Source organism: Bicyclus anynana, chromosome 9 (genome assembly GCF_947172395.1).
Source record: "Bicyclus anynana chromosome 9, ilBicAnyn1.1, whole genome shotgun sequence".
NCBI classification, from domain to species: domain Eukaryota; kingdom Metazoa; phylum Arthropoda; class Insecta; order Lepidoptera; family Nymphalidae; genus Bicyclus; species Bicyclus anynana.
In genome coordinates this window covers 910,167-922,813 of record NC_069091.1, presented here as the reverse complement: position 1 = coordinate 922,813, position 12,647 = coordinate 910,167, and positions in this window count along the sequence as shown.

Sequence of the window (12,647 nt, the reverse complement as noted above, 5' to 3'; positions counted from 1 at the left end):
TCATTTCTGAGTAAACGAAAATAACAGAATATCGAAAACAATAGTATGAAGTATTGGCGTCGTGAACGTCGTGAACGTCAGCATGAGATCCTATTAAATGATAAAATCGGATGTACAACGCTAAGAAAAAAGATAGAGAACAATTGAATAATTCGCGCTTTGCTATCTATAATTGAATAATTTAATTAAGTATAAAACTTTCATTTAAAAATAACCTACTTAGGATGTGTTATTTTAATACTCAATTTTTTAGTAAATATAAATAATAAATAATGAGGATGCACAGGTACAGTACATAAAAACTAAATTAAAAATTCATTTCCTCGCATACCAACCACTTTTGTAAAGGTATCGGCTTATGAAAAATAAATAGATATTAATCAACTTGAAAGAATAACTATTGCAATAATAATACTGATTTTACTGTAGACTCGTATACGCGTAGTTCCGTCTATGTAAATGTTTAATCTGTGGATCAACTGCACTTCCGTCAGAGAATGCGTCAGATAGCAATTGTTGCTGAAAACTTGTTTATTTACTGTTTATCGTTAAACTTTAAACTTTATGTTATGGACTTAAATTCACTCCATTGTTACTTAATTGGGGAAACGGATTTAAAATTTTATTCATTTTATTTTTAAACATTGTATTAATTATTATGAGTGTACTGTGTACTGTATGTGTGTAGTTCCTAAACATTCTAATTTGGACATATTTTCTTAAATAAAATAGAAAGCTGATTTTTGGAACATATAAATGACTATGCGGAGCCATTAGCAAAATGCTGTGATAAAAGCATAGATTAGGGAAAGTCCATCAGCGCCGCTCAAGCGAGACCAATTAATAGTAATCTAAGGATAAAAGATAAAAAGTCATATATTAGATAAATATTTTCTTTTCTTTCGTACATTTCACCATCATTATGTTAGTTTGTATTCAATTGATTGTTGACATCCAACCTTCTTGTATTAGTCAAGGTAACACAGACAGGTGCTTAATTTTTTTTTTATAATTATGTTTCGTATGTATTGATGTCTTGATGTTATAGTTTATGAAGTAAATTTGAAGTTTATGGACATTACGTTACAATTAGTAACAATGTAGCAGTGACGAGAGCGAGTGGCCGGCGACCTTAGCGACGAGGAATGTCGCCCCGAGGCGGACCACTCAGATCTTTTCTATGCCTTCATTATTCCTTCGTACTTTACCTATTATTAAGGAAGTTGCTATATATGAAGGAAGATTGAAAAGGTGATTCGGAGAAAGAAGAAGAAGAAGCTGTTACTATTTACGTAACATAAGCAAGTCATCCAGCCCCATGGAAAGAGCGGGATTAATGGAACGAGGAGCGCGAGGAAACAACTTTTAGAGCCAAGAAGTCCCGAGAAAATTTCAGGACTCGCCCCAAATACCCGAGAGGATGCATTACCCATAGAATGTATTACAGGTATAATGAAGACTTTCCGGAATATTACGAGTTTTTCTATTTTTCTCTGAGATTCATTTGACATGAAACGACCCTGTTACATTATCGCAAAAACGAAAAATCACAGCTATTGATTAGTTGTTCATATTTTGAATTGTTCACCGAGATACCATGCTCATCACGTGAATCAATGCGATGATTATGAATTCCTGGATTAGCTGGGAATTTTACCCAGGATCTCAATAGTCAACTGTACTAAAGAGGTGAGAGAAACAAATCAAAAAAAAAAACCAATAACCATTTATTTCAAGTAGGCTCAGTTTACATGCACTTTTGACACGTCAGTTGACTATTTGTAAAGATTCTACCACCGGCTCGGAAGGCAGGTTCTGCTGAGAAGAAACCGGCAAGAAACTTAACAGTTGCTCTTTTGAAAAAGTCATACAGTATTTACAATTGATAACAATTACAATTTCTTATAGTTTTATTTTCTGTGTGAAGGTGGAAGCTGATCCAACGGCCTCCAAGCATCTTTATCATTAAGGAACTCATCAATGTTGTATTTCCTGGATTGGCTGAGAATTTTACCCAGGATCTCTATAGTCAACTGTACCAAAGAGGTGAGAATAACAAATAATCAGGCTAACGATGATATTTGTCAAGAGTCGACCTCCACAACACTCGGTAGGTACGACCGCGACATCGGATACGACCGACATTTGAGAATTTATTGCGGTTTTTAGGAAATTGCACGAAATCAATATCCGTTTGTCATTTTAGTCGCTTCTGAGTAGCGGAAAAGTTTATATAATAATGCTTAAATATTATGAACTTTTGCTTTAATGGATATAGTGGATGTTTCGGCCCAGTTACGTAAATAAATGTCTCGGAACTACTTCTACTTATTTATCAACAAACAGACATAAATAAATAATATGTTTTATTACCACTCTAAAATTTTGTCAATATTTAATGTATATTTTTATATAATGCATACATAGCGGGAAAAACTAATGGCCCACGAGGAATCATCATTATCAACCCATATCCGACTCACTGCTGAGTTCGAGTCTCCTCTCAGAGGGGGGTTAGGCCAATAGTCCATGAATGCTATGAACTATATACTCGTAACATTACACTACAGTCAATGAGAGCTGGAAAATCAAAGAATAGGTAATTTGGCGAAACACTTCGGTTGGCGAAGAGCTTTCGACGCGTGCGCTTAAAATTATGCATGATGGATACTGTTCCACCATCGCATCAGAGTAACGTTTTGCAGGATATGGTAGTAAAAGAACGCATCCTAACACTATCAATCAACATGTACAACTGTATAATGGGTAGCTACATGAGCCTTAGGGTGCCCACATACATTGTTTGAAGAACAAGAAAGAAAAGTACTTAGAAGAGAAAGAAATTATTCAACAAATTGATTGGCAAGATCCGCATTAATCTTTGACCTTGAATAAATATAATCATCTCGAATCCAAAACAAAATATATCAAAATTGATTACCAGAAAACTTTTTGTCATAATATAAAATATAATAAGGAATAAGGAAATATGATTATTTAATAAAATAGTTGTAAGTGTTCCAATTAGTACAGGTGGCAGCTAAAAATTATTATGTCAAAAATTTAATTGTTCACTAATAAAATCATTAAGATCCTGTTTTATTTTATTTTATTGATGACAATATAGTCATGATTTTTAAAAACTTAGCTAGGTATTTTGTCCAAGACCGTAAACCTTAAAAGCCTACGCTTGAGTATCCGACAATACCTACTTCTAATCTTAAAGCTCGGGTGAGTGTACTTTCGCACAAAAATCAAGGACAGAAAGCTTGTAAGCGTGCAATTAATGACAATGCCGACTGAAATGAACAGTGTTATGTCAGTTGGGTCAAGCCGCGAGTAGGTACTCCACCGATATCTGGAAAACTAGGACAAACTTTATTTAAAATGAAAGAAATGTTTTAGTTCAAATCAGAGACATATAAATTTTAGATGAAATACCGTTACGGTTCAAAAAAATTCTAATTGCAATTTTAGCTTTTCTACTGTTTTTTGTTTGGGTTTCCCATATATATTTTTTTTATCACATAAATGTTAACAATAACATGCATTTAAAATATATGGCTCGAATCGTATTCATGTTTCAATTTTATTACCTGTACGAATGACAGTAAAAATATGAAAAATTAGATATTTTGTATTTTTTATCCCACCATATAAATTTAGATATAATTGAGACGCGATAGCCCAGTAGATATGACCTCTGGCTTGGATTCAGAGGGCGTAGGTTCGAATTCGGTCCGGAGTATGCATCTCAAACTTTTCAGTTGTGTGCATTTTAAGAAATTAAATATCACGTGTCTCAAACGGTGAAGGAAATACATCGTGAGGATACCTGCATACCTGAAAATTTTCGTAATTCTCTACGTGTACGAAGTCTGCCAATCCGCAAGTATGTCGGACTAAGGCCTCTCTGAAAGTAGACTCGTGCTCAATAGTGAGCCGAATATTATGGGTTATTAAGTATGATAAACTCAGATGATCTTGTATTGATAGATGTCTTAGAGGTACTATAAAACACCTATGTGACTATGTGAGTGAGCTTTTAATCTTAATTTCATTCACTACTTCATAGTTACCCTACCCTAGAGTAAAGCACTGACCTCGAAAGTGCAATCAAACAAATTAAACTAAAAAAAGTTTAGTATTACAAAGTTGCCTATTACTATTAGCTACCGTTTCAGGATATAGACTACTTACAGACAATCTATTGCTCGAGGGTATAGACTATAGAGTCTAGACTATAGATAGTTGTTTATAGAACGAGGGCCTATGACAGATTTATCTGCCTCATTATAAAAAAGCTGAAAATATTTAGTCCATACTCTCACCATAGGTAGGTAACTACGTCATTTAGATCGTGGTATCTTTGATAGGTACTATGTTTTATGTTAGTATCAACTACCTATTTGGTCCAGTGCTTAGCCGATATCGTATCAGATGAGAAGGTCCTGGGTGCTCATCCTGGGTCAGGTCATGGAATACCTACTGAGCTAATCTTCAAAAAATGTTTCAATAATAAATCTCACGTTAAGCTGTTTCCGGTTATTATCATTAATATCCGATAGTGGTTTTTAATTTAATATCATCACCCTAATCCCGCTAACCCACATTGTAGCAGCTAGGTGGGCTTAAGCTCCATATCCTCCATATCATCCTCCTCTCCCCTGTAGTGGGCCGATAAAATAGGCTGATAATGGTAAGCGTCCACTGATCCGCATTCTTTACAAGAAAATCCGTTCGATGCGATCCGTAGGATGCGGATCAGTGGACGCATTTGTATGACTTTATAAACAAAGAATACTAAAATCTTTTTTGATGTGATGTACGCATCACATCACAGGTCATCATCAGGTGTATGCCGTAATAATAAATTAATTAATAAAAGTTAATTTAACAGTAAAAGTCGATTAAAAACGTGTAAGACAATTGAAAATATCAAGACATTGCAATTTAGGTTCACAGAGGGCGCCACCGTTGCCCTGTCAATCACAGAGGGCGCCACCGTTGCCCTGTCAATACACAGTTTAACGGGCTCCGTATTTTTATGTCATTAAAAATATAAATATTTACTAAATCATACTTAAAACTGCTTACAAGTGATGTGAATGTGAAAGTTAGTGTGGTGAAATAAAAAACTCTGTATAAGAATCCGCCAAAAAGATCTAACAGTGAAAACAATTAAGACTATTAATTTGTACATACTACTAATTTATTTACATAAATACTAGTAATGTGACTTTTATACCCTTTAACTCTTTGTAGTGTACATAAATAAACTGTGAACATTTTGAAAACTGTGAAAAAAAGTGTATAAACAAGATTTTGACTTCAATACAACCGTTAACTTTTAAAAAAACAGTGATGAATTAGTGCAATACGTTCACATACCGTTGCCAATTGAGTTACGTGTAACGCCACCTATTGGCCGAACATTAATTTATGTAAACAGAAGAAAGGAACCACTGACGCTGACTGACTAACTATCGATTGACTAAATAGTTTCATTTTATGCCAGTAGATGGAACTATGATTTATCGGTAGAACATATTATTAGCACTTAGCGGCGAACACTATAAGTTAATACATATCGACGATATCATATGGACTTATCTGGACTAGTGGCGCGAAATTAAGGAGCAAATATAATTAAACTAGACTTCGATCCCAGCTCATCATAAAAGTCATTTTTTATTCATTAGTGTTCCGCATGAGTAAAGAAGCCTACTTTTGAATAATACTGATGTACAATTTCACATATATCGTTAACGGCCGAGTGGCGTGGTGTGCAGGACGTCGGAGCCTGATCTACTGTACCCGGGTTCAAAACCTGCTACCGAAGTCATTGGATTTTTCGATTATAAATTTTATTAATTAATTATATTATATTTAATATTATTATTAATATTAAATTAGTAATTTAATAATCATTCACAAAGTAATTTTATTCTGCAAATTATTCAGATACAGAATTAGTACAGGGTGATAATAAATATACTCGTACAATAATGGCTGACTCGTCGAAAACTCGAATTGATAAAATGTATGAGTGTTGCGGTCGCAATATCAAAACAGCCGAAATTCTGAAATGTGCAACATGTACAAAAAAGTATCACTTTGTTTGTGTAAACACTTCAAATGATCTTTATATGGACTTATCTTCAGATTTTCTGTCATCATGGTTGTGTCCTGCATGTAATCGTCCCCGACCCGGTAAAGACAATTCTAACACTCCCCTTCGTGTTCCGTCTAGCAAAGACAGTCAAGAAACCATTAAGAGTGGTACCAAGAGAAATAAAAGGAAAAAATCTCAACTATCTGACAGTGACTCCGGCGCTTCTTATGACTTAACATTAAACGATGTACGTCAGGTTGTTAGAGAAGAACTAAAGGCTTTACTTGATGTGTTCAAAACCAATTTATTGTCTCAGTTTGGCTCTAAGCTTCAGGAAATAACTAATAATGTCACTCAAATTACTGATTCTATATCCTTCATGGAGCAACAGCATGAAGAGCTGAAGAAAGAAATCCAGCTAAAAATTAAGAATATTAACTCTCTGGAAAATGAAAATAAAATTTTACAAACTAACATAAATGATCTTAATACTAGACTATCACAATTAGAACAGCATTCTAGAGCAAACAATGTTGAGATTCAGTGCCTTCCCGAACACCGTAACGAAAACTTACTTTCAGTAGTCAATCAGATAGCGGTTACTACTAAATACAACCTTAAGGAAACTGATATCCATTTGTGTACTCGAACGTCAAAAATCCAAAAAGATAGTCGTAGGCCAAGATCAGTCGTAGTTAAGTTTAGTTGTCCAAGAGTGCGCGATGAGTTTTTGGCCTCTGTAATTAATTTTAATAAAAAAGCCGTGAAGGTCGGTGATAAACTAAATACCAGTCATGTCGGTCTTGGTGGTGAACCAAAACCGATATACGTAGCCGAACACTTGTCGCCTAACCAGAGGGCTTTGCATGCTGCTGCGCGTATAAAGGCAAAAGAACTAAATTATAGATTTGTTTGGATTAAACGTGGGTGTATATACATGCGCAAAAGCGATTCAACGGAGTATAAATTTATAAGAAATATGGACACGTTAGCTAATTTAAAATAGTCTTAGGTAATTGTTAGTTAGTAAGTTATTAGTATTGTAATGCATGACGATTTATATTTTAAATTTTTCAAAATTCAATGTAATTAAATGTTACTATCAAAATGTTAGGGGGCTTCGTTCGTCCACTAACGAAATATACCATGAAATACTGAATCACGATTATCAGATTATAATATTAACGGAAACATGGCTTAATAAAAGCATTTTTGATAGAGAAATTTTCGACACTAGATATAAAGTATACAGACGTGATAGGGACACGTCCTTATTATTTGGACATAAAAATACTGGGGGTGGTGTGCTCATAGCTGTCTCAAACCAACTGGTTTCACGGCGGGAAACTGAGTGGGAAAGTGAGTGTGAAGATATATGGGTTACTATTGATCTTATGACTAATCACGGTAAAAAATCTTTACATGTATGTGCTGTTTATTTAGCCCCACCGGTTAATAACGCATTACTTGATAATTTTCTTGATAACACTAGCAAAGTCTTAAATAATATTAGTAACACCACATTAATTACTGGCGACTTTAACCTTAGCGGTATAATATGGTCTGCATCTGATTATATTTCTGAAGCACACCCATCTCACTACGGTAACTGTATATTGAAAAGCTCCCTTATAGATTTTATGTCCTTGAACGGTTTAAAACAATATAATTTAACATATAACCACAAAAATAAAATTCTCGATTTAATATTAACGAATGAAGATATAAAGGTAAGCAAATGTGAATATCCCATTAGAAAGGTGGATAAGTACCACCCCCCTTTAGAAATCACAATATCCCAAAATATTACGGAGTCTAAAAATGTGAATGAATCTAGGAGTACTCTGAACTTTTATAAAGCAGACTATTTAAAGATAATTAGCAAATTAAACACAATATCGTGGATAGATGAATTTGCTATGTGCAATGATATAAATGCAATGGTTGCAAAATTCTATGAAATTCTACGTAATATTGTATGTACACATGTTCCCATAAGCAAACACAAACGTAGTACTTATCCTGTCTGGTTTTCCTCTCACTTAATAAGACTTATTAAATTAAAACATAAATATCATGAAAAGGTAAAAAAATATAAGAACCCGTTAGATTTGTTAGAATTCCAATACCTACGTAAAGACTGTGATAGATTGATAACAATCTGTTATAATGAATATATAAATAAAATAGAAATGGCAATAGGAAAAAATCCGAGGTATTTCTGGACTCATCTGAAAAATATTCGGAATAAAAATAGCGCTTACCCTTCAGTTATGACCTTGAATGATAAAAAAGCAAGTAACGCTAAGTCTATATGTGAATTATTTGCGACTCACTTTTCCTCAGTATATGAATATGATAATACAGAAGATAAAAACGAATCAAGTTTGGTAAATTTCAATGACTGTGATGAAATAGATAATCTTAATATATCCCGCTCAACTATTTTTAAAAAATTAAAGAGACTTGACCAGTATAAAGGAGCTGGCCCTGACAACATACCCCCAATATTTTTAATTAAATGCGCGTGGCCACTATCTTTACCGCTTTGTATGATATTTAACAGGTCCCTGAGAGATGGTCAGTTTCCTGATGTTTGGAAAGAAACTAGAGTAGTTCCTATTCACAAGTCTGGTAAACAAAACGATGTTAAGAATTATCGCCCTATTTCCATTATATCGACCATGGCAAAAGCCTTTGAAGCATTAGTTTACCAGCACATGTATTATCACTTGAAAAAATACATCAGTGACAAGCAGCATGGTTTTATGTGCCAACGCTCCACAAACACTAATTTACTACTGCATGTAACAAATATTGCTGAATGCTTAGATAATGGTTACCAAATGGATGCTATTTATACTGATTTTTCAAAGGCTTTTGACAAGGTAAATCACAGTCTGTTACTGTCCAAGCTCCATGCTCATGGTATCTCAGGCACTTTGTTAATGTGGAGTAAATCATATCTAGCTAACAGAAAGTCAGTTGTGGTAATCAATGGATTTAAATCAGGAATGTTTATAGCTCTATCAGGGGTACCACAAGGATCCAATTTAGGGCCTCTCTTTTTCAATGTTTTTATTAATGATATATCCAAAATATTTAAAAACAGTAATGTAAGCCTATTTGCAGATGACCTAAAATTAACGAGAGTTGTTCGGAGTGAAACAGACATAAAATTGCTACAGGAGGATTTGGGTAGATTGAGTTGTTGGTGTAAGATGAATAAAATGTTTTTAAACGTCGAGAAATGTCATCACATAAAATTTACACGAAACAAAAATAAAATATTATCATTGTATGATATTAATGGCAAGCAATTAGCTGAAGTTGGTACAGTTCGTGATTTAGGTGTTATTTTTGATAGCAAGTTGAGTTTTGTACCCCATATAGATAAAACTTTAGAATTAGCTAATAAATCCTTGGGATTTGTACTGAGAAGTTCAAAAAACTTCAAGCACAAGTCAACTATAATAAGATTGTTTGACTGCTATGTTCGGAGTAAACTCGAGTATTGTTGCACCGTCTGGTCACCGTATACTAAAACTCATATACAAAGAATTGAAAGAGTACAACAACGTTTTTTAAAACAGCTATCTTATAAATTTAAAGTCAATCTGCATAATTATACAGACAGACTGACTTACTTTAAGAAAGAGAGTCTTGTAGTTAGAAGAGGGTTAATGGCTATGACATTCTTATTTAGATTATTTAACCATCAAGTTGACTGTTCTGATTTGATTCAAAGATTTCCGATTAGAGCACCGCGCATTAATAGGCCTCGATACCCGTGTAATCTGTTATATCATAAGACCTACAGAACAAAATTAGGCAAATTTTCTCCCATTCCTCGGATGTCGGACCTATATAATGAGTGTGTGAAACATCAAAAGGATATAGATTTATTCCACAATAATCTCAATAATTTTAAGCACTCAGTAATTGATGTACTGAATGCTAATACTTAATAATAATAATATTGTGACATCCTATAATGACTTCTTAAATTAATAATTTCTTCATATTGACATTTAATATTAATAATAATTTCAGTATGTAAATATAATTGTATTGTATAATTTTATGTATTGTAATTTTTAGATTTAATTTTCTTGTTTATTTTTTTTTAATTTTATGTGACTTATTTTTTATTTTAATGGCTTTTAATTTATTGTAATCCGACATTTTTTTTTAGATATTAATTTGCATTGTATATTTTTTGACATTTCATTGCTGACAACTGTAGTTTTGACATAAGTTATATTAATTAGTGAATGCTGTGATAACCTGTAATTAGCTGGGCAATAACTTAGTATATTAATGTAAATTATTGACATGTGACATTGTATCAGCTGTTGGTTGTCCTTATTAAATAAATAAATAAATAAATAAATAAATTTAGGTTGCCTATGTTCTATTTTGGTGTTGTATAGTGGGCCAATGACCTTGCTATCATTCTACACGCACTTTTAGATCTATTTCATTGATAAATGACATTTAATGGATTTATAATATCAAGGTATTCATTAAAATTTTATTGAGAGACTAAAACAAGAAATTTGGCGTGTTTGGCGGTACGTCTTTGCCGGTAAAAAGGTAACCAATCTCGGTCGAAGCCTCCCATGTGTATTTTAAAAAATTCAAAAAAAAAATCTAAATTCGTTTATTTTAGTTTGGCTTAGTTTACAAGCAAATTTAAAACGTCAAGTTATAGCATAATTTAATTTAATGGTTGTAATTGTAGTCGAAAACTTAAAATTAAGGTTACGACGGTTCCAAATGCGCCTTGGTCCGAGAAGAGCCCACAATAAACTCAGCCAAGGTTTATTTTTTTGTTTATCACCATTTTACAAACTTATCTAGAACTAAGTACGTACGCAGTCGTATCTATAGTGCACTTCAACACCAAGCTTTTTTATCATTTACATAGTCATTAACACTATAATAAGTCTTTTCTAGAAGCTTCCGTTTAAAAAAACACTTTGAACTTTTTGAGAGACATGCCATTCATGTGATAGTTGATTATAAAAAGGTATGAAGTTGCCCTTAAATTACAATTAAATATCACGTGTCTCAAAAACATCAGTTTGCTAATCCGCATTGGGCCAGGGTGGTGGACTATTAGCGTAACCCCTCTAATCCTCAGAGGAGACTCGTGCTCAACAGTGAGCCATATATGGCTTGTTAATGATAATGATGATAATGAAGACGTGTTGCTGCCTTCAGTTATTTCCACAACAGCTAGAAGAAAACATTGGACAAGGCCAAAATTCGAACAGGATGACATTTCCTACAAGGTAGGCCGAAGTCTTACTAGCCTATCACCGGGTCCATACTTATTACAATAATTGTAATTATAACACCGTACTGACGCCATATGCTTCACGGGTCGACTCACATTCCACTTTCAGTTTACTCAATGAGTTGCAAAATTATTTACAGTAGAAATAAACTAATTCAAGCATTTGTACATGAGATAGGATATTTCCAATTTCTCTACGACGTATTAATTAAATATTTTTTAAATAATATAATCGCAAGAGTATATCGTATAGTAAAAAAATAATATAAAATAAATAAGCCTTTATTACTGCTGGTTATTCACATTACATTTTTAAGTATATACATAATTCTTATTAATTAGCAGCTTGTCCTTCGACATAGGCCTCCCCTAAAGATCTCCACTTTTCTCTGTCCCTCGCCATTCTCATCCATTCAGGACCGGCGACCTTTTTAAAATCATCCTCCCAACGTTGCACCTGCCTTCCTTTTTTCCTTTTACCATCCCTAGGATTCGTTATCAACCCGTATCACTGCTGAGCTCGAGTCTCCTCTCAGAATGAGAGGGGTTAGGCCAATATTCCACCACGCTAGCCCAATGCGGATTGGCAGACTTCACACACGCAGAGAATTAAGATAATTCTCTGGTATGCAGGTTTCCTCACGATGTTTTCCTTCACCGTTTGAGACTTGTGATATTTAATTTCTTAAAATGCACACAACTGAGAAGCTGGAGGTGCATGTCCCGGACCGGATTCAAACCTAGGATACCATTCTGTAATCCTTTTTTAGTATAGTAAAGTACAATAAATATATATTAGTTAAGTTACTGTAGTACATTGAAATTATAGAGCAGCATAACAGAAATCTCTGAACATACAAATTTCCTAGTTGATTATCATAAAGCATCCATATTTAGAACATGTTAGAAACGTATTCACTAAGCACTTCAGCAAGATTAGTTTGAGAAAAGTAAAATTTACATTTACAATACCATAACTAATTCCTTGCTCTATATTTATAACTAGTGGACGCCCGCGACTTCGTTTGCGTGGAAATTGATGTAAACTTTCAACCCCTATTGAAGCCCCTTCTATTTAAATTTTCCCGTGTTTCATTTAGGTATTAAAAACATGAACAATTTATATTGAAAAAAACTTCAACCCCTTTTTAACCCTTTAGGGGTTGAATTTTAAATATTTTTGAATCACATTACATTTCGTACTTTTTTCATAATTTATGGACAAATTTT